Genomic DNA, 23,204 nt, shown 5'->3' with positions numbered 1-23,204 from the left:
TCAGAGATGCTTGGAGTTGTGGACCCCTGATGTTAGCTGCAGCCAAGACAGACATTTTGAAGATGCCATTGAAAGTAAGACTTTTGCTAGTCCGGAGTTCACCTGGAAGAAACTAAGAGAACACCTTCAGATGCCTAGAGAGAAATGTCTTGGGAAAAAGCCATTTTGAAAGCAGAACCCTGGAGCAGACACCAGCCATGTGCCTTCCCAGCTAACAGAAGTTTTTCAGATGCTATTGGCCTTCCTTCAATGAAGGTATACCTGTTGATGCCTTACCTTGGACACTTTATGGTCTTAAGACTGTAACTGTGTAACCAAATAAACCCCCCTTATAAAAGCCAATCCCTTTCTGCTGTTTTGCAAAATGGCAGCATTAGCAAACCAGAACAATTAGGAATACTTTGTACTTAAAGAATCCATGAATTATTATGTATGCAAGTTATTTATGAAAGGTAGTTGATTAAGTGATTTTGACTTTTATCTAATCAGAAGCAAAAGTTAAAATTCTGGGAAACAGTGCAAGAGAGGTCTTCCCAGTTGGTGGGTACCCCCTGACCTGAGCTCCCTTTCCTCTGCAGCAGGCCCCAAGATCCTGCATTCCCCTTTCTGGGTCTCTGTGCCCTCCAGCCAGCCTGCCAGCATGGGAGAGTCTCCCTGTTTTTCTCACAAAGATCTCTCAGCCATGGCTTTTCTGGTTCTTTAACACTTCATTGGAGAAAATTGTAGCTGCAGGGAATGGATAGAAGTTTGTTAAGTGCACCCTGTTTTTGCCTGCAGAGGAAGGACTTAGGAAGGTTTCTTGAGGAGGCTTTGGGAATGGAAAGAGGACAGATGGGGCAGAGGGAAAGAAGAGAGTAGACGATAATCATTGATGCATATACATTGTTATGGGTTGAATTGTGTCCCCCCAAAAAGATATGTTGAAGCCTTAAACCCCAGTCCATGAATGTGGCCCTATTTGAAAATGGGGTCTTTGAATTTGTGATCACTTAAGATGAGGCCAACTGGTATAGGGTGGGCCCTAATCCAATAGGAGTGGTATACTTAGAAGAAGAGAAAGGAAAAGAGAAGACAGCCCCATGACAACTGAGGCAGCGACTGAAGTGCTGCAGCTGCAAGCCAAAGAATGCCAAGGATTGCCAGCAAACCAGACATAGGAAGAAGCAAGAAAGGATTCTTCTCTACAGGTTTCGGAGGGAGTATGACCCTGCCAGAACCTTGATTTTGGACTTCTAGCTTCAAGAACATTGAGACAATAAATTTGTGTTGTTTTAAGTCATCCAGTTTGTAGTACTTTGTTATGTCAGTCCTGGGAAACTATGACGTAAGTTCTGGTTTGTTATGCAAAATACCAGAAATGGATTGGCTTTTATAAAGGGGATTTATTAGGTTACAAGTTTACAGTTCCAGTGCCATAGAAGTGTCCAAACTAAGGCATCAACAAAAAGATACCTTCACTGAAGAAAGGCAGATGGCATTCAGAACAGCTCTGTCAGCTAGGAAGGCACATGGTTTGCGTCTACTTTTCCTTTGCTCCCAGGTTGTGTTTCAAAATGGCTTTCTCCAGGATGTGTCTGGGCTTCTGTCTGCATCTCCAGGTGTCTCCACCTATCAGCATCAGCAAGCGTCTGGGCCTGTGTGGCTTTTTAAAGGACTCCAGTAAACTAATCAAGACCCATGCTGAATGGGCGGGGCCACATTTCCATGGAAATAATTCAATCAGAGTTATCACCTACGGTTGGATGAGTCACATCTCCGTGGAAACAACCTAATCCAAATATCCCACAAGATTGCATTAAAGAATATGGTTTTTTGGGGGACATATTATATCCAAACCAGCACAGTATACATTTATGTCATTCATTATTTAAAACAACCTTTTGTGTTGTGGCCTTACTCAAGTTTTACAGATGAGGAAACAGAGGCTTAGAGAGGTCAAGTACCTCGTTCAGGGTCACAAGGTGCTAAGCAGAGGTGAGATTCAAATCATGTCTTCTCATGTTAATCAAAGGTCTCTTTTCCCTGTGCCAGTGGGTTGGCATGATTGGAGACCCGCAGCATTAGGTGAAGATGCCTCCAAAGTCTTGTCCAGGGGAGCCAGGAGGCTGATGCACAGAAACAGGAAAAGGCAAGCGGTGGATGCTGCTGGGAGCTGGGGAAGGGGTTATTTCAGATATGTATTGCATTGAGGGAAGGATCGGGTTGGAATTATAGATTTGGTGGCATCCAGTTGAAAGTAATAGTTAAGCCCAGTAGCGGGTGCATTCTGAGGATTATTGTGAAGAGAGAAGCCTAGTTTGCATAGACTGGTGAATCTAGAAGAGCCACAACTAATCATTTTTTAACTCTTTGGTTATTATTTTCCATCAGGTAGTCTGCTTTCCTCACAGTGTTTTAGTGATTCATCTGCATAGCAAATATACAGATAACTATTATAGTTGAAGATATTAAAGAGGAGGAAATGACTTGCATAAAGTCATATGGTTTATTTGTAATAGAGCTAAAAAAAAAATACCTGTTTCCTTGACTCCTCTACTTTTTGTTAAAGCTTTTTCCATCTCCCTGTAAAGCAGACTACACCCTGTAAAACAGCCTGTTTGGGTCATTAGATCATTTCCATTTTTCTACTTCTAATGTACAGTAACAGTTAATACACCCAGTGAAGAAGAATTTCCATAGTTTTCCTCCAGAAGAAATAAAATAGAAAGAATCAGCTCAAAGGGAATGTCAGTCTGCTCGGTGAAATTTTTTTTTTTTAATTAAATTCAGTTTTATTGAAATATATTCACACACCATACAATCATCCATGGTATACAATCCACTGTCCACAGTATGATAACATAGTTATGCGTTCATCACCACAATCTATCTCTGAACATTTTCCTTACATCAGAAAGAACCAGAACAAGAATAAAAAATAAAAGTGAAAAAAGAACACCCAAATCATCCCCCATCCCACCCCATTTGTCCTTTAGTTTTTATCCCCATTTTTCTACTCATCCATACACTAGATAAAGGGGGTGTGATCCACAAGGTCTTCACAATCACACTGTCACCCCTTGTAATCTACATTATTATATAATTGTCTTCAGGAGTCCAGACTGCTGGGTTGGAGTTTGGTAGTTTCAGGTATTTACTTCTAGCTATTCCAATACATTAAAACCTAAGAGGTGTTATCTATATAGTGCGTAAGAATGTCCACCAGAGTGACCTCTCAACTCCGTTTGAAATCTCTCATGCTCTGTGAATTTTTATGTTCAACTTTCATCATCCAGAAAGAAAACTTGAATATCCTGACTTAAAAGGCTTTTTTAATCATGCATATTTTAAAATATTTTAATCGAGAAGTGATTTTAAAGTGATTTTTTTTTAATCAGACAGTTGTAGTGTAAAGAATTTCTAGGACTAAAGAAATTAACCAAATAAATACACATTTCTAAAGAATTTCTACAACTGTAAAGACAATACCATATGAATACATAGCTGAATGGATGGGATGTTTTGGCTAGATTTATTTCATTCCATGTTATTGTCCTTATTTATTATTATGTAGGAGTTTGCACAAAGATGACAGTTTTAGAAAACAAACAAATAAATAAATATATTAGAAAGCTGAACAAGTTCACTTGTGGAAGAAGAGCAAATTCTTTCTAGTATTTGCTAAGGCAGAATTCTTTTCCTAATGAAAGACCCAATTTTAATTTTGTATGAGATCATCAGATAAGAATCACTTTGTAAGAGTTGTATGTTAAATACATCATAAATTTTAATAGAAAATGAAACTTTAAAACTTCTCATTTATAAAATCACGTCATTTTCTCTGTAGTAAAACACCTTCCAATGAATAACAAGTTTAACTTGATTTTTTTTTGTTAGTTCAAGCTTCATTTCTTAATTGAGAAAGGTTGTGTAATAGTTTTTATCACATCATTAGAAATACAATTCGTTAGAACAAAAACTGTTGTGTGACAATAATTACATCTTGCTGTATGATTTAACTGCACTAGGGCTGTATTGGAGCCTTTTATGGAAGTGGCAGCTGTAGCCAACCAAGTTCAGACTATAAAATAATGCCTGTGACTAACTGGTACTAATTGTTTGCAGAACAACCAGTGGGAGTGATATTGATGAATACTATGGAAATGAAATATTCTAAGACCAAATGGTTTCTCCCTTGTTTTCCACCACCAGGCAAAATCAAGTGGACACTCTTAGGCTTCTGTTGTTGCATGGAAAATTAGTGTTCATCTCTTTAGACCTCTTGTCATCTAAATGGGGAATTGAATCTTAGAGAGTAGTGGAAGGGTTAAGTGACTGACCTTTAATCTTTTTTGATCACATACCCCTATCAGATTTTAAAGTGTGCTCTACAATATATATATTTATATATTTATTTAAAAATGATATACTTTAATGTAACTTGCAAATATATTGGTTATCAAAGTAAATAGGAATATTTAAAAGCATAAACACCTAAACTAAATTTTTAAAGAATGAGAGAAAAAGATAGTGGAAATAGATAGTCTAATATTTTCTCTCTGCACTTAGAAGATTGTTGGTGTGTGCAGCCCACTTTGAAAACCACTGATTTAAGTCATTCAGGTAAAAATTTTTAGAAACTTGGAGAGTATTACTACAATGGGCTGGATTGGAGTTTCTGCGCCCTTGGGTTTGAGAGAGAAAGACTGTTTTGGAGCAAGAATTAGATAAGGAACATGTGATGATCACATTAGTTCCAGTAAAAGAGGAACCTCAAGAGAAGCATCCAATGGAACCATGTAATTCACCTGCAGAAGTTAACCTAAAGAAGTCCAGGAAAAAGGATAAAGTTCATCTTCCTCAAATGAATAAGCAATTCAAAGCTTGCTTAAAACCTAGTTAAGTGCCAGTGCTTCCCTTGCCAACCATTTTGCCTCCAGTTAATAAGGTACATCAGGACACTTTGTGGAAGTGGCACCAACAATTTGAGTACCGATGGCCTGAAAATAGAGGTTTATCTGAGGCTCCTGCAACATGCTTACCCTGAGCAAAAACAAGATATTCCTGACACACCATGGGAGGCCAGGGTGCAGTCATGTTTGGAGAAGTGCAAGAGCAAGACGGTGATCAAGACAGCAGAGGATCAAAAAAATTGTAAGAGAAGGGAGAGAAAAGGAGGGACTAATACAGTTGAAGTGATAACTTCATCACTTCAGCTCAGGAGGCAATACTGGCATCATGGACAAGAATTGCTGCAAGAGCAGCTCAGCCTAAGACTGGGAATTCGTGTCCTGTTCATACTTCTGTTGGGACTGTTTTGCTGCGAGCCTGTGTGTCAGATGATGTGTGCTCCATGGCAGAGTTCTCCCTGCAGACAGCAAGTGATGGGTTCACCTGCAGGTCCTTGCAGGGCAGGCCAGGGTGCCTGACACTCCCAAGAGGATGAGCCCTCTCTTCCTGTTACCAGCCGGCATTTTCCCATTCCCAGACGTGGAAGATAATACGTTGTGCTCTGAATGTGTGAAGAGGAATAAGAAGTTAATGAAAAGATTAATAATAGTTAGGAAGAGAAGAGACCTGCTTTGAACATACCAACATCACTCTTTTTGGATGAGCAGTGTTTTAATAAACAACAAATGACCAAGAGCCCACAGCTAAACTGACTTGCATCTCGGTGATTGCTGTGTCCTAACCATGCTCTGTGCTACCTGCTTTCTTGAGTATAAATGGAATTTCTGGATTCTGGACTTGGAGTTTGCCAAAAAGTGGCTGCTACTGCTGCTTTTCATGAGTAGGGTTTAAGAAGGGGTTTTCTCATCCACTCCTATTAAAATATTCCTCTATGTATTGGTTCCAAATAAATGACTGTTAGAGGAGAGTTCCATTACAAAAAAAGTGTCAGTAAATATTTTAACATTAAGTATGTAGCTATATAAAATATGCTTTTGCTCCTTTTAAAATTTTTTGTGTGTATAATATATTCACAATATTCAAAGGTACTTAAGGGTATAGAGTGAAATATTTCTCGTAATATTGGCACAATTAGCATTGTTCAAATTGTGTGTGTATCTGTACAATGAAATTTTGTAAAAGTGGATTTGCTATGGAATAAGATTCCTAAAAGTGGAATTGCTGAGTGTGTGTGAGTGTATATATATATATATATATATATATTTGCTATTGAGGAAAGAGAGAATCTATACTGTAGAAGTAGGGTTCAGGATATTGGCAAATGGTCTTTGAGGAAGTGTTTGGGACACTTATTCATTGTAGTTATCTAGGTTAAACAGAGTTATTTCATAAAGTCTCCCTCTTCTATTTTATTTTCTCTTTATTTATGAGTTTGTTTAGACCAGGAGCAGCAGAGCTCCTAGATATTGCCATAGGATATCAAACAGAAAAAAAAAGTAGTTTGAAGAAGTTAGTAAGGGAGGTATATAAGTCAGAACTCTTTTGCAATGACAGAAACTCAGCAAAATATAAATTTGAAAAAGTCAATTTATTAGCTGTGTAACTGGGAATTCATGGGACGACGGTGACCTTAGGCATGTCTGGAACCAGAAGCTCAAATGATTTCATCACATTTCTGTTGGTGCTGTTTTTCTCATCTTCTAGTGATGAGCCCTCTCTATGTGGTGAGGCGCACGACTGCCACCAGCTCTGATTTCCTATCAGCCCTGGTTAGCCCTGGCTAGTATGAAGTCGTGCTTTCATTCCAGGGAGGACTGGTTGACCCAGCCTGGGTCATGTGTACCATGACCCACGAGGTGGGCCTCTGTGATGTCCATACAGCCCATCGGTACCACATGGAAAGGGGTGAAGGAAGCACCTCAAAGGCAAGGGGAATGTCTTACAAAAATGGGAGGGACGGATATTCTGTACATCTCAAAACAATATATTTCATTCTAGCAGGACTCCCATATGTTGGGTTCTAGAGATATTAAAAGGGTATTTAAAAAAAAATCATTTCTTAATTTATTAATCTTTGCTTTGCCAATGAACCAAGCAGGGAGTTTATGGCATTTAGAAATGCATTGCTATAAAATGACAACTGGAACTCCTTCCTCATTTTCAAAGTGCAGCCTTTTTTAGAGAGAGGTATTTGTTGAAGGAGTAAATCTGCTTCTGATTTAGTTCATCCAGAGGCAGGCAGGCTTTTTGGACCAATTATTACCAGACCTTGAGATAAATCACCTTGTGTGCCATTGGTACTTGAAGGATTAATGGCTGTGAATATTTATGTGCGGATTAATTGGGGAGTAAACATTAGATTGCTTCATCCTGCAAATCATCTTTGTAATGCTTTATTCAAAATTCTTTAGCCTTATGTAACATTGAGGTTGCAGGGGTATCTGAAAGAGTCTGTTTGTTTGTTTGTTTCTGGTTTGGCTTCAGACTCACCCCCCACTCTTGCATATAATAGTCTAGCTAGGGATACACAGGACATCTAAAGAAACAGCAGCTTCCTGTAGAGCAAAGATTACTTTAGTTGCTTCAGCTGAACAGTGATCGAAATTTGTAAGACCTTGTAACAGGAGTGACAAGATGAGGTACAAGAAATACATGGCTGTCCTGGAAGCGGCAGTTGGTATTACCCCACTTAACAAAAGAGAACTTCTACCTGAGAGCAGAAGACACGTGAACCTTTGGCAGCACCCAGGGTAAGCAGAGGAGGCTGGAAGCTTGTCGCTGTGAACATGAATCCTTTTTGAGTGTCTGGGGGTCAAATGGAGAAAAGGGTCATCTCTCTTGTAAGGGTAATAGATGTTGAGTTCTTCATTGAGAACTTGTTTCTTCTTGGCAGATGTGGCCCTCCTAGATCAATTTAAAAATAGTCAGTAATGAAATTCATGATCAAGACATTTCTTTGGGAAATTTTAGGGGTGCTTTAGAATGGAGTCCTGAGGCATCACCATCACCGTAATCATTATTATTATTACTTTTCTCTTGGGAGTAAAAGGAAGCATGTGTGTGTGCTCACATGCAGTGGTGGTGACGATGGGGACATGGCGTATAGTGACTCTATAAGCATACGTGTGGGTTCATGTTGTTAGTGAGAGCCGTGGAAAACGTAGTGACTGAATTGTGATTCTTTAGGTAGCGCTTAGAGGTGGGGCATAATGTAGCCTGGACCTTTGTCTCAGAATGACAGGAGTTTAGGGCTAGGGGCACTTTTGTCAGGGATGGCAAACAGGTTTCATATGGCATGCTGATGCCAGATGATGGCTGGGTTAATTGGAGTATGTGTTAGGGAGGACCTCGAGGCCAAGTCTGGGCTTAGCAAGAAAGGAATATTGCAATTGATTGGAGATGTTTTTTCTGCACATACAATTGGGGAGTTGCATCACAGGGTCTATTATTTGCCATTCTGGAATTCTAGTTGTCTTCATATTTTACGAGTGGGAAACACAGCCTCATTTGAGTCATGAGAATCCAGGCTTGGCCCTCATACAGAAACTGGATGTTCTTAATTTCTGGCTCAGGATCATTCATTAAGGGATTCACTGTAAACAAGCTCGCATGATTCAGATGAGTAAAATGGATTGCCAGATTATTAATTTCTTTTGGGAGATAACTTTATCTGACGATTGGAATATGTAAGTACTCTAAGTAGGAAATTCTCTGCCTCTCCTCCAGTCCCCAAATCAAGCCAAACAAGTCAATTCATTAGAGAGTGATACTTAATAAAGGAAGTTGGATGTTTGGTCTCTGAGCTGTTGTTTTTTTTTCGGGGCAGAAATTTCCCTTAAACTTAATGACATAGCACTGCACCACAGGACAAGATCTTCCTTGTCTCTATAATACTTTGAGTTCTTCGAATGATTGCTTCTCTGATATTCATTTTTTGTTTGATGGCCACTTCCTTTAGACATATTAATATCCCTCACTAAGCTTACAGTAAACTCTCCTTTTGGGGATCCTAGGAGGGGCTAGGATCTACTGAGATATGTTGATTTAATTAATCAGTTCTAAATCTTTCAGAGGGACCTTGACGTCTTGTTTCCCAAACTTTAATGTTAAAATGTGATTCTAATTCAGTAGGTTGTGGTGGGGTGTGTGAGTCTGCATTTTTTATGAGCTCCCGGGTGATGCAGTTGGCCCTGGCTGCTTGATGGTCAAGATGATGCAGATGGCTCAGACCATGAACCACATTTTGACTAGCAAGCACCTAGAGAAGCACTTTCTACCGCAGTCTACTTGCTGCCTCTTGACCTTGCATTTCTCTGGGCTTCAGGATGGCATTTCCTTGGCAGTTGTTAATGACCTCAGTGGTAAGAAGGTGGGTTGTTGGCTGTGGTGCTATGTAGGGAAATCTGCCCAGGAGCATTCTGGCCAGAGATTTCTATAGGCTGGTTCACTAAATATTTTTCTTCCAAGAATTCTGTCCCTTTCATTCTTTTCACAGGTATTCCAATTATAACAACATGCATGTTGTAATACTGCATAGTTTTCAGGAACAGCTGCTTCTGTGTTTTAGAACAGAATTCGAAGTCAGGCCATAATTCAATATGCAAAATCTCAGGGAACTCATTCACTTTTACTCCTCTCTTTGGTATTTTTTCTTGCTGTCTGCAAACAGGGCTGGGCTTGGGCTTCTACGCCGCAAATGGTACTTGTCACGTAATGGGCCAAACCAACTAGTGACACAGGGTCTCAATTGACTGAATGTTGTAAGTTTATTGAAAACTAGATGGGATGACCTCCCACGTGGGCGTTTACCTCCTTGCCAGCAAATATTTGCCAATGATTCCTCAGTTTCAATATAGTCATGAATGAAGGGAAAAAGAGAATTGACACCCAAACACATATTGAGGCCCACCTGTGGATTTTCCTTATAAAATTTTGTAAAATTGTTCAGCTCTGACTCATGTTACCTGACGATAATTTTACATATCTGTCAATACTATTGAAAACCAAGAAACTATTTTAGTTCTCGCTGCCAAATTTTTTCTTATGTCTTACATAATTTAGAGGTGGCCTCGGTCAATGATATTGCATTTTAGAAAAAAACTGATTGTTATTGGGTGTTCCTGTACTTGTCAAAGCACTCAGGAATATTATAAAAGAAATTTAAAACTGGAGGTCTTAGTAATGCAGAAAACTGAATCTAAAAAGCAAGCTGATTCAATAAAAGAAACTAGGTCTATTTGGAGCAGATATCTGTAGACAAATTTCACATGAAGGCCAAAAGTATAAGCGAGCCCATCTTGATTTGCTGGCCATTTATTTATCTTTGGAAGTAATAATAGAAACCCCATATGGGCTGGGCACTAATCCTGCTGCTTGCTTTGTAGGACGTCCAGATGGCCTTGCTTTAGCCCATGCCTACATTTCCTGCTGATCCGTGGAAAAGGGAAATGTGTCGCTTGCCTGTCCAAATAAAACCAGCACTATCTTTTATTTCTATGTCATTGTGGAGGGAGTGTTTTGCATAGATGCCACAACATTGCTTTGTCTAGCAAACAGAAGAGTGTGTCCAGAATTGGTGAGAAGCCACATTCTTCCTCCCACTGAATGTTTCCCCCCTGACTGCCCAAGTGAAGCTGCAGGGGCCCAGACACAGCCTAGAAATGAGCTTGCCTCCTTGTGCTATTTGCAAGGCATGTGCAGGATTGATTAAAATGTGCAAAAGGGATATTTCTTGTGGGTTTTTTTTGGGGGGGGGGCTGGGGGGGGCAGGAGTGGTAAAAAGAAAAAGTATTTGCATCTTTTCTGATTGGGGATAACCCACAATTATAAATATAAAAATAAGCCACTATTTAAAAGCTGTGAAACATGATTTCCCTTTTAGGCTATCAAAATACCTTAAAATGGTTAAAATGGTAAATGCTGTTTGTATTTTGTCAAAATAAAAAATGTTTTCCCTAGCTATTTTCCCATCTGCTGAATATTTTTTAACCTGAAAGTTGAATTTCTATAAGAGCTTGTTTTTTAAGATGACCAACCATCAGATGAGATTGACTATACCAAACTTTTACATGGTTACTCATTTTCTCCATTTTTTGAAGATTAAAAACATTAGTGGTGGCAATTCCATTCCTAAGACTCAAGAGAAATGAAAACATATGTCCACGCAAACACTTGTGTATGAATGTTCATAGCAGCATTATTCATAACAGCCAAAAAGTAGAAACAACCCAAATGTCCATTGACCGTGGATAAATAAAATGTGGTACCTCTGTACAGTGGAATACCGTTCAACCATAATACTCAACCATGGATGAATCTTGAAAACATTATATTAAGTGAAAGAAGCCGAACAGAAAGGTGACACATTGTATGATTCTATCTATATGAAGTGTCTAGAATTGGCAAATCTATAGAGACAGAAGGAAGATTAGTGGTTGTCTAGGGTAAGAGGTAGAGATGTTGGGGGTTGATGATTAAGCTCTGGAGGATTTCTTTTTGGGGTAATGGAAATGTTCTAAAATTTATTTTGATGATGACTGCACAATTGTGAATATACTAAAAGACATACTATAAATGGGTGAATTGTGTGGTGTGCGAACTTCAGTTTATTTCCCAAGATTTCACCATGTTGCACATGACCATACTGGATTTTTAACAGTTCTGTCTTTTTCAGGGTGCGGAGTGCCACATTATTATCATCTCCTTGTGAGTGGGACTGGCACCCCAGCTGTGCCTCCAAGCACAAGTACCCCACAGAACCCAGATCTGTGTTGACAGACAGCCTGCTTTACCAGGTACTTGCTTATTTGTCTCTCATCCACCTAGTACCGGCTCTCCTCTACCAAAACTTTGATGTAAATTATTTCACATCCTAGAAGTAATCGATGCTGCCATTGACAATGTTATTGATGTAGAAACTGTTCAATATCAAGTAAAATTTAATTGGGATGTCCTATTTACCAAAGGACATACTTGCACTTGTGATCTGAATTATTAGGCACGACTTGGCCATGGTTGGGTGAACACTAATTAAGGACCTTCTGTGGTAAAACATACCCTTCCATGATCCAGAATAAGTGGAAATTGATAGGATCAGCAACAAGATATTTTGGTGCCTGGGGTCGGAGGTCATTCGGGTAGCTCATGTTTTTCAGTATCATTGAAGTAGTAGAACTATATGATGGTGCTAAGCACTTTGCTAAAAATATAGAAGACATCAATCTACACTGGCTTCTTAAGATTAATTATGTACTAGCTTTCAGTGAAAAAGCTAAAAGTGAGTATTATCTATTTACTGATTCATTTAAGCAAGAATTAAATGAGATTTACAAGGGATTAAATTATATTTTGACAGATGTTGTGCTGTGTTTTTCTTAGTTTCACTTTAACCCCTGATTATAGGCCAATTCGTGATTGGCTGGAATGGGGGTGGAATTTTTTTTCCACGTGCTTGTTTTATAATTCCTGTCTGTTTAAGCTCTCAGTTCCTGCTTGGTGGATTCCAGCCACATGTGAGAGCTCAAGTTGAGTGGAGTGTGAATAGTACACCCCAGTATAGCAGATAGCAGTTCAAATCGCAGTGCTACTGCCTTCTAATTATGTGATTTTTTAGCTCATCTTAATGTTTTTGAGCCTCAGATTCATCTGTACAAAGGGAATGTTACCACTGAAGCTAAATGAGTTAATGAATAACAAGTACCTGGCACATACCAAGGCCCTTCTCTGAATCTAGTCTAAATGGGGACACTTGAGTGGGGAAGTCCTCAGTTTCCACTGGGACTGGGCGTGGGTTTTGTGGACTGAGATATTCTCTACTACAGTACTCCTAAAGGATCCAAATGTGGAAAGAGAAATGCTTGCCTGTACTTCAGAAGTGGTTTTTCTGAAACTAGATTTCTAAATAGGTTTTGTTGATTTAGTCAAATGGGAAGGGCCACATGGAATTTGGCAAAGGGGGGTTGGAGCTCATCATTGTCTATTGGAGGAAAGGCTCTTTCTGACTCAGGCAAGCCCCTCCTGTAGATATCTGCCTTGTTCTGATTCCCTGTGCTACAAACCACGTGCCCTCCCAACTTTGGTTCCCCAAATCAGTGCCTTGCTTCAAAGCGCTTTCTTGTGTAAACACTTAAGCTTGGTTTTCTAGGATGAATTAGCCTAAGGTGACCTTGGGTGATGAGAGTTGTGATGGTTAGGCTCATGTGTCAACTTGGCCAGGTGATGGTACCCAGGTGTCTGGTCAAGCAAGCACTGGCCTAACTGTTACTGCAAGGACATTGGTGGCTGCTTAATAAACCAGAAGGCTGGTTTATTAAATCATCAGTCAATTGGCTACAGCTGTGACTGATTACATCAGCGATGGGTGTGTCTTCCACAATGAGAGAATGCAATCAGCTGGATTTAATCCAATCAGTTGAAGACCTTTAAGCAAGACAGATAGGGGATCTTCACTTCTTCTTCGGCTGACCAGTGAAGCTTTTCCTGAGTTCATTGGAGTTGCCAGTTCGTTGCCTGAGGAGTCCATCGAAAACATTCATCAGAGTTGCCAGTTCACTACCTGAGGGGTTCATCGAACGTCTTCATTGGAGTTGCCAATTTGCTGCTTGCCCTATGGAATTTGGACTCGTGCATACCCACAGTTGCATGAGACACTTCTATAAATCTTGTATTTGTAGATATCTCTTGTTGATTCTGTTTCCGTAGAGAACCCTAACTAATACAAGGGTTTTTCCAGAGCATCCCCCATCGCCCATCCAGCAAACAGGTATTGACAACCTTTTACGTGCCATTTCCTCTTACTCATACTCTTTATCCTCACAATAACCCTCAGAGGAAGGCATTACCAGCTCCTTTTTGCAAATAAGGAAGCTGAGATTCAAAGATTTTAAATGATTTCCCCAGGGTTGCACAGTGTGTTTCATAGCTGCTTTCCATACTAATCCTACAGAACTTGAAGACTTAAGGTCTACACTCAGAATAGTTTTTCTCAAGGGCCAGTTTTGAGCGTGGTTAGGAGCTACCTGGAGTACAGATTCATAGGGGCTGTCCTCAAGCAGCAATGCTGTAATGTCTGGCATGGGTGGAGGAGGGTGACTGTTCATCAGCCTTTCTGCTTTTCTTTACCATCTTGACATCCCCTCTGAAGAGCTCTATTTGCCTGGGCCATGCATGTTTCCTTGCTACCTTCAAGGGTTTTGAATACTCTTCTGATCTAGCAAAATCATCTTTGCCTTCAGGAAGGATGTCAGGAGTCTTGCTTCCTAGATGTGGATTTGCATTGTGAGGCAATTTAGATAACTGTTATCACTGACTTGCTGCATAATATGGGTTTTGAAAAGTGAATCTTAGCTGAAAGCTTGTGCATCTGGGATCCCCTCTTCATTCCCCCTCCTCCAGGGGATCCTTAATGTATAGCAATACCCAGGGAGTTCACGCCAGCAGCCTCACTTCCGAATACTGAATTAGATAGACCCAGAGCAGTGGTTCTCAAATATTTAGCCACATGGGAAACACCTATAGGACTTGTTAAAACCCCTACTGCTGGGCACCACTCCCAGAGGTTTTGTTTCAGTCAGTCTTGAGTCCTGAGAATTTGCATTTTAACAAGTTTCCAGACAGGCTGATATTTCTGATCCTAAGACCACACTTAGAGAACCCCTAACCTGGAGAGTACTTTAAACAGCTGGTTTAGAGCATGGGCTTGTTTACAGGTGGTGTGTGTGGCTGGTTTTCCTACCTGTGGTAAAGGGATTCTTTGCTCAAACATTTGTTGGATACGTTCACACAGCACTGGCTGAAGAAAATTTAGGGGAATTTAAAGGCTCCTCTCTGGGGGAGAGAGGCTGCTTTGCCTCTGAGCACAGGCTGCGTCTACACAGGTAAGCCGAAACTGCAGGATTCCTATGCCCTCACTTTGCCGGCCCAAGTCTGGCTCAATGTGGGGTTCCACCTGTGGAAGAGGACTCCCTCAGCTGACCCAGTATTCCAGCCATCTTTCAAGCAAGGAAATGGCCACCCACTGCTTCCCTCAAGGGTGGGGGAAGAGTCTTCATACCTGGGGCTGGAAAGCTCTGTCCACATTTTCTCAATCTTATTGTTCCTCACTGACCTGGCCCTTGAAATGACCTCCCCTGCCCCCTGGGTGTTCATACGGTGGTGGTAGGTCTCACTGCTGTGAGATATTTTATAATTTGTGCCCCTGGTGGGAGTGGTCTCGTCTGCTGATTCTGTGCCTTTCCAACACTGAGACCGAGTGGGGGAGGGGAGAGAACCGGCTGGTCTGGGATGGAAGAGTCCTACCTGGTATTTCTTCTCTTACCTCAATTTGACATTTGCAGGATCCTTCTCCAGTCTATATCCTCCTCCAGAGTTTCAGACAATTCAGAATTGTCCTTTTTTTGGTTGAATCTCTGGAGAGGAGTCTATGGTCAGTTGATTTTTGACAAGGCTGCAAAATCCACTCAACTGGAACAGAACAGTCTCTTCATTAAATGGTGTTGGGAGAACTGGATATCCAGATCCAAAAGAATGAAAGAGGACCCCTATCTCACATCCTATTCAAAAGTTAATTCAAAATGTTTTAAAGACCTGAATATAAGAGCCAGTGCCTTGAAACTCCTAGAAGAAAATGTGGGGAAACATCTTTAAGATCTAGTAATAGGATGTAGTTTCCTAGAGCTTACATCCAAAGCTCAAGCAATGAAAGAAAAAATAGATAAATGGGACCTCCTAAAAATTGAATACTTCTGTGCTTCAAAGGACTTTGTCAAAAGAGTGAAAAGGCCTCCAACTCAATGGGAGAAAATATTTGGAGACCGCATATCTGATAGGGATTTGATAACCAGAACAAAATACAAAGAAATCCTACAACTCAACAATAAAAAGACAAACAGCCCAATTAAAAAATGGGCAAAAGACATGAATAGACATTTGTCCAATGAGAAAATACAGATTGCTAAAAAGCACATGAAAAGATGCTCATCTTCACTAGCTATTAGGGAAATGCAAATCAAAACCACAATGAGATATCATCTCCCACCTACAAAATGTCTGCTATTAAAGAAACAGGAAACTACAAGTGTTGGAGAGGATGTGGTAAAATAGGAACACTTACTCACTGCTGGTAGGAATGTAAAATGGTAAGCCACTGTGGAATTCGGTTAGGCTATTCCTCAGGAAGCTAAGTATAGAGTTGTCTTACAATCCAGCAATCCCGCTACTTGGGATATACCCAGAAGATTTGAAAGCAGGAACACAAATAGTAATAACAAAGAAAGCTTTACGTTTGACTCATTTTTGTGAAGGAGGTACTATACTAAATGCTTTACCTGTTTTGTCTTGTTTAATTCTCATACCCAACCTCTGAGGTGTAGGTCCAGCTATAATCCCTATTTTACAGATGAAGAAACAGAAGCTTAGAGAGTTTCGGGAAGCTGCCCAAGTCACACAGCTGTTAGATCAAACCACACAGGTTTCCCATTTGTTTAGGTCAGAAACAATCAAGTAGTGGCATTTTCATAAGGCTCAACCTAAGAAGTAGCAGAATGGGGGCTTGTTGAAACCCAGGTCTGTCTGTCTGTCTTCATAGCTGTGCTTTTCCACCCAGTGCTCCACTAACCTTTAGCATTTTCTTTGTTTCTGTGTTTCCTCCTGGTTCAGTGGGAAAAACCCTGGTGTGGAGAGCAGGGTACCAAATTGCTAGGCTGTTAAGTTTCTGCTTCTTGAGTTTCTGAATATGATACTCTTAAACTCAAGTTTCTTATTTGTTATAAGGAGATGTTTGGGAACTCATTAGTGTATATGAAACACTTAAAGTTCATGAAAGAAAGGGGCTACATTTTTCAAGATGGTGATGCTTTTTGCTATTACAATTTTGGAATACCTATTAATACACAGATTATCTGAGTATAGATGTCCTATTTTTAATTTCCCTCCCAAACCAGCCGAAATGTTTGTAAGCAATGTGTTGGTCCTCACACTTGTGTTATAGTGTTATAAGTACATTTTACTTGGAATTGTTTCGGCATACAGGTGTTTAAACAACTAAACTATTCAGTCAGGGAGGTTTCAGACAAGTAATTTTGTTGGTACCAACACAATAATTCCATATTATCTTCTTTTAGCATTTAAAATGAAAGAGCATTTCTCCAAATAATTATCTACAAAGAGTTTGTCATTTTAGCCATTCAAGCAAACTTTCTGCATGAGAGATCAGGATACCTTTTTTTTTTTTTTTTTTAATCATCATTTTATTGAGATATATTCACATACCACGCAGTCATACAAAACAAACTGTACTTTCGATTGTTTACAGTACCATTACATAGTTGTACATTCATCACCTAAATCAATCCCTGACACCTTCATTAGCACACACACAAAAATAACAAGAATAATAATTAGAGTGAAAAAGAGCAATTGAAGTAAAAAAGAACACTAGGTACCTTTGTCTGTTTGTTTGCTTCCCCTACTTTTCTACACATCCATCCATAAACTAGACAAAGTGGAGTTTGGTCCTTATGGCATTCCCAATCCCACTGTCACCCCTCATTAGCTACATTTTTATACAACTGTCTTCGAGATTCATGGGTTCTGGGTTGTAGTTTAATAGTTTCAGGTATCCACCACCAGCTACCCCAATTCTTTAGAACCTAAAAAAGGTTGTCTAAAGTGTGCGTAAGAGTGCCCACCAGAGTGATCTCTCGGCTCGTTTTGGAATCTCTCTGCCACTGAAGCTTATTTCATTTCCTTTCACATCCCCCTTTTGGTCAAGAAGTTCTCCATCCCACGATGCCGGGTCTACATTCCTCCCCGGGAGTCATATTCCACGTTGCCAGGGAGATTCACTTCCCTGGGTGTCTGATCCCACGTAGGGGGGGAGGGCAGTGATTTCACCTTTCAAGTTGGCTTAGCCAGAGAGAGAGGGCCACATCTGAGCAACAAAGAGGCATTCAGGAGGAGACTCTTAGGCACAAATACAGGGAGGCCTAGCCTCTCCTTTGCAGCAACCGTCTTCCCAAGGGTAAAACTTATGGTAGAGGGCTCAACCCATCAAACCACCAGTCCCCTATGTCTGTGGTCATGTTAGCAACCATGGAGGTGGGGTAGGCGAATACCCCTGCATTCTCCACAGGCTCCTCAAGGGGGCACTACATCTTTTTTTTTTTTTTTCCTTGTTTGTCTTTTTTCTTTTCTTTTTTTTTTTTTAACTTTCCCTTCTTTTTTCAAATCAACTGTATGAAAAAAAAAGTTAAAAAGAAAACAAACATACAATAAAAGAACATTTCAAAGAGACCATAGCAAGGGAGTAAGAAAAAGACAACTAACCTAAGATAACTGCTTAACTTCCAACATGTTCCTACTTTACCCCAAGAAAGTTACATAATATAGCAACATTTCAGTGAACTTGTTCCTACTACATCCATCAGAAATTAACAGACCATAGTCATTTCTGGGCATCCCCAGAACGTTAAATAGCTTATCTGTTCTTCTTGGATTATTATTCCCCCTTCCTTAATTGCTCTCTACTGCTAGTTCCCCTACATTCTACATTATAAACCATTTGTTTTACATTTTTCAAAGTTCACATTAGTGGTAGCATATAATATTTCTCTTTTTGTGCCTGGCTTATTTCGCGCAGCATTATGTCTTCAAGGTTCATCCATGTTGTCATATGTTTCACCAGATCGTTCCTTCTTACTGCCACGTAGTATTCCATCGTGTGTATATACCACATTTTATTTATCCACTCATCTGTTGAAGGACATTTGGGTTGTTTCCATCTCTTGGCAATTGTGAATAATGCTGCTATGAACATTGGCGTGCAGATATCTGTTCGTGTCACTGCTTTCCGATCTTCCGGGTATATATCGAGAAGTGCAATCGCTGGATCGAATGGTAGCTCTATATCTAGTTTTCTAAGGAACTGCCAGACTGACTTCCAGAGTGGCTGAACCATTATACAGTCCCACCAACAATGAATAAGAGTTCCAATTTCTCCACATCCCCTCCAGCATTTGTAGTTTCCTGTTTGTTTAATGGCAGCCATTCTAACCGGTGTTAGATGGTATCTCATTGTGGTCTTAATTTGCATCTCTCTAATAGCTAGTGAAGCTGAACATTTTTTCATGTGTTTCTTGGCCATTTGTATTTCCTCTTCAGAGAACTGTCTTTTCATATCTTTTGCCCATTTTATAATTGGGCTGTCTGTACTATTGTCATTGAGTTGTAGGATTTCTTTGTATATGCAAGATATCAGTCTTTTGTCAGATACATGGTTTCCAAAAATTTTTTCCCATTGAGTTGGCTGCCTCTTTACCTTTTTGAGAAATTCCTTTGAGGTGCAGAAACTTCTAAGCTTGAGGAGTTCCCATTTATCTATTTTCTCTTTTGTTGCTTGTGCTTTGGGTGTAAAGTCTAGGAAGTGGCCTCCTAATACAAGGTCTTAAAGATGTTTTCCTACATTATCTTCTAGGAGTTTTATGGTACTTTCTTTTATATTGAGATCTTTGGTCCATTTTGAGTTAATTTTTGTGTAGGGGGTGAGGTAGGGGTCCTCTTTCATTCTTTTGGATATGGATATCCAACTCTCCCAGCCCCATTTGTTGAAAAGACCATTATGGCTCAGTTCGGTGACTTTGGGGGCCTTATCAAAGATCAGTCGGCCATAGATCTGAGGGTCTATCTCTGAATTCTCAATTCGATTCCATTGATCTATATGTCTATCTTTGTGCCAGTACCATGCTGTTTTGGCAACTGTGGCTTTATAATAAGCTTCAAAGTCAGGGAGTGTAAGTCCTCCCACTTGGTTTTTCTTTTTTAGAGTGTCTTTAGCAATTCGAGGCATCTTCCCTTTCCAAATAAATTTGATAACTAGCTTTTCCAAGTCTGCAAAGTAGGTTGTTGGAATTTTGATTGGGATTGCATTGAATCTGTAGATGAGTTTGGGTAGAATTGACATCTTAATGACATTTAGCCTTCCTATCCATGAACATGGAATATTTTTCCATCTTTTAAGGTCCCCTTCTATTTCTTTTAGTAGAGTAATGTAGTTTTCTTTGTATAGGTCTTTTCCATCTTTGGTTAAGTTTATTCCTAGGTACTTGATTTTTTTAGTTGCTATTGAAAATGGTATCTTTTTCTTGAGTGTCTCTTCAGTTTGTTCATTTCTAGCATATAGAAACATTACTGACTTATGTGCATTAATCTTCTATCCCGCTACTTTGCTAAATTTGTTTATTAGCTCTAGTAGGTGTATCGTTGATTTCTCAGGGTTTTCTAGATATAAGATCATATCATCTGCAAACAATGACAGTTTTACTTCTTCTTTTCCAATTTGGATGCCTTTTATTTCTTTGTCTTGCCGGATTGCCCTGGCTAGCACTTCCAGCACAATGTTGAATAACAGTGGTGACAGCGGGCATCCTTGTCTTGTTCCTGATCTTAGAGGGAAGGCTTTCAGTCTCTCACCATTGAGTACTATGCTGGCTGTGGGTTTTTCATATATGCTCTTTATCATGTTGAGGAAGTTTCCTTCAATTCCTACCTTTTGAAGTGTTTTTATCAAAAACGGATGTTGGATTTTGTCAAATGCTTTTTCAGCATCTATTGAGATGATCAATTGATTTTTCCCTTTCGAGTTTTTAATGTGTTGTAATACATTGATTGTTTTTCTTATGTTGAACCATCCTTGCATGCCTGGAATGAACCCCACTTGGTCATGGTGTATGATTTTTTTAATGTGTCTTTGGATTCGATTTGCAAGTATTTTGTTGAGGATTTTTGCATCTATATTCATTAGGGAGATTGGCCGGTAGTTTTCCTTTTTTGTAGCATCTTTGCCTGGTTTTGGTATTAGATTGATGTTAGCTTCATAAAATGAGTTAGGTAGTGTTCCATTTTTTTCAATGTTTTGAAAGAGTTTGAGTAAGATTGGTGTCAGTTCTTTCTGGAAAGTTTGGTAGAATTCCCCTGTGAAGCCATCTGGCCCTGGGCATTTATTTGTGGGAAGATTTTTGATGACTGATTGGATCTCTTTGCTTGTGATGGGTTGGTTGAGGTCTTCTATTTCTTCTCTGGTCAGTCTAGGTTGTTCATATGTTTCCAGGAAATTGTCCATTTCTTCTACATTATCCAGTTTGTTGCCATACAGTTGTTCATAATATCCTCTTATAATTTTTTTAATTTCTTCAGGATCTGCAGTTATGTCACCTTTTTCATTCATTATTTTGTTTATATGGGTCTTCTCTCTTTTTGATTTTGTCAGTCTAGCTAGGGGCTTGTCAATCTTGTTGATCTTCTCAAAGAACCAACTTTTGGTGATATTTATCCTTTCTATTGTTTTTTTGTTCTCTATGTCATTTATTTCTGCTTTAATCCTTGTTATTTGTTTTCTTCTACTTGGTTTAGGATTGGTTTGCTGTTCATTTTCTAGCTTCTTCAGTTGCTCCATTAGTTCTTTGATTTTGGCTCTTTCTTCCTTTTTAATATATGCGTTTAGTGCTATAAATTTCCCCCTTAGCACTGCTTTTGCTGCATCCCATAGGTTTTGGTATGTTGTGTTCTCATTTTCATTCGTCTCTATATATTTAGCAATTTCTCTTGCTATTTCTTCTTTAACCCACTGATTGTTTAGGAGTGTGTTGTTTAACCTCCAGGTATTTGTGAATTTTCTAAGTCTCTGATGGTTATTGACTTCTAATTGTATTCCATTGTGGTCAGAGAATGTGCTTTGAATAATTTCAATCTTTTTAAATTTATTGAGGCTTGTTTTATGTCCCAGTATATGATCTATTCTGGAGAAAGTTCCGTGAGCACTAGAAAAGTATGTGTATCCTGGTGATTTGGGATGTAATGTCCTGTAGATGTCTGTTAAATCTAATTCATTTATCAGATTGTTTAGGTTTTCAATTTCCTTATTGGTCTTCTGTCTGGTTGATCTATCTATAGGAGAGAGTGATGTGTTGAAGTCTCCCACAATTATTGTGGAAACATCAATTGCTTCCTTTAGTTTTGCCAATGTTTCTCTCATGTATTTTGTGGCACCTTGATTGGGTGCATAGACATTTACGATTGTTATTTCTTCTTGCTGAATTGCCCCTTTTATTAGTATGTAGTGGCCTTCTTTGTCTCTCAAAACATCCCTGCATTTGAAGTCTATTTTATCTGAGATTAATATTGCTACACCTGCTTTCTTTTGGCTGTAGCTTGCATGAAATATTTTTTTCCATCCTTTCACTTTCAGTTTCTTTGTGTCCCTGTGTCTAAGATGAGTCTCTTGTATGCAACATATTGATGGTTCATTTTTTTTGATCCATTCTGCGAATCTATATCTTTTAATTGGGGAGTTTAATCCATTTACATTCAACGTTAAAACCGTGAAGGCATTTCTTGAATCGGCCATCTTATCCTTTGGATTATGTTTGCCATATTTTTCCCTCTCTCTATTAATATCCTTTATTGTACCCATACCGAATCTCTTTAGTACTGAACCTTTCTCCAGGTCTCTCTGTCCTGTCTTTGTTTCTCTGTCTGTAGGGCTCCCTTTAGTATCTCCAGTAGGGCAGGTCTCTTGTTAGCAAATTCTCTCAGCATTTCTTTGTCTGTGAAAAATTTAAGCTCTCCCTCAAATTTGAAGGAGAGCTTTGCTGGATAAAGTATTCTTGGCTGGAAATTCCTCTCACTCAGAATTTTAAATATATCGTGCCACTGCCTTCTCGCCTCCATGGTGGCTGCTGAGTAGTCACTACTTAGTCTTATGCTGTTTCCTTTGTATGTGGTGAATTGCTTTTCTCTTGCTGCTTTCAGAACTTGCTCCTTCTCTTCTATGTTTGACAGTGTGATCAGTATATGTCTCGGAGTGGGTTTTTTTGGATTTATTCTATTTGGAGTTCGCTGAGCATTTATGATTTGTGTATTTATGTTGTTTAGAAGATTTGGGAAGTTTTCCCCAACAATTTCTTTGAATACTCTTCCTAGACCTTTACCCTTTTCTTCCCCTTCTGGGACACCAATGAGTCTTATATTCGGACGTTTCATATTATCTATCATATCCCTGAGGTCCATTTCGAGTTTTTCAATTTTTTTCCCCATTCTTTCTTTTATGCTTTCATTTTCCATTCTGTCATCTTCCAGGTCACTGATTCGTTGTTCAGCTTCCTCTAGTCTTGTACTGTGAGTGTCCAGAATCTTTTTAATTTGGTCAACAGTTTCTTTAATTTCCATAAGATCATCCATTTTTTTATTTAGTCTTGCAATGTCTTCTTTATGCTCTTCTAGGGTCTTCTTGATTTCCTTCATATCCCGTACTATGGTCTCAT

At 39.4% G+C, this 23,204-nt stretch overlaps 1 protein-coding gene across 1 annotated transcript in view; it reads left to right on the top strand.

Annotated features, from left to right (window-relative positions):
- TJP2 (tight junction protein 2) overlaps window positions 1–23,204 on the top strand; it is a 145,524-nt gene that overhangs the window by 18,086 nt on the left and 104,234 nt on the right. Inside the window, exon 2 of the mRNA XM_037797362.1 lies at window positions 11,564–11,684. The gene's annotated coding sequence lies outside the window, so the exon portion shown is untranslated. The remainder of the gene's footprint in view (window positions 1–11,563; window positions 11,685–23,204) is intronic.

This window comes from Choloepus didactylus, chromosome 10, assembly GCF_015220235.1.
Source record: "Choloepus didactylus isolate mChoDid1 chromosome 10, mChoDid1.pri, whole genome shotgun sequence".
Classification (NCBI taxonomy): domain Eukaryota; kingdom Metazoa; phylum Chordata; class Mammalia; order Pilosa; family Megalonychidae; genus Choloepus; species Choloepus didactylus.
Note: the sequence above shows the minus strand (reverse complement) of the source record. Positions and strands in the feature narration are given on the sequence as shown.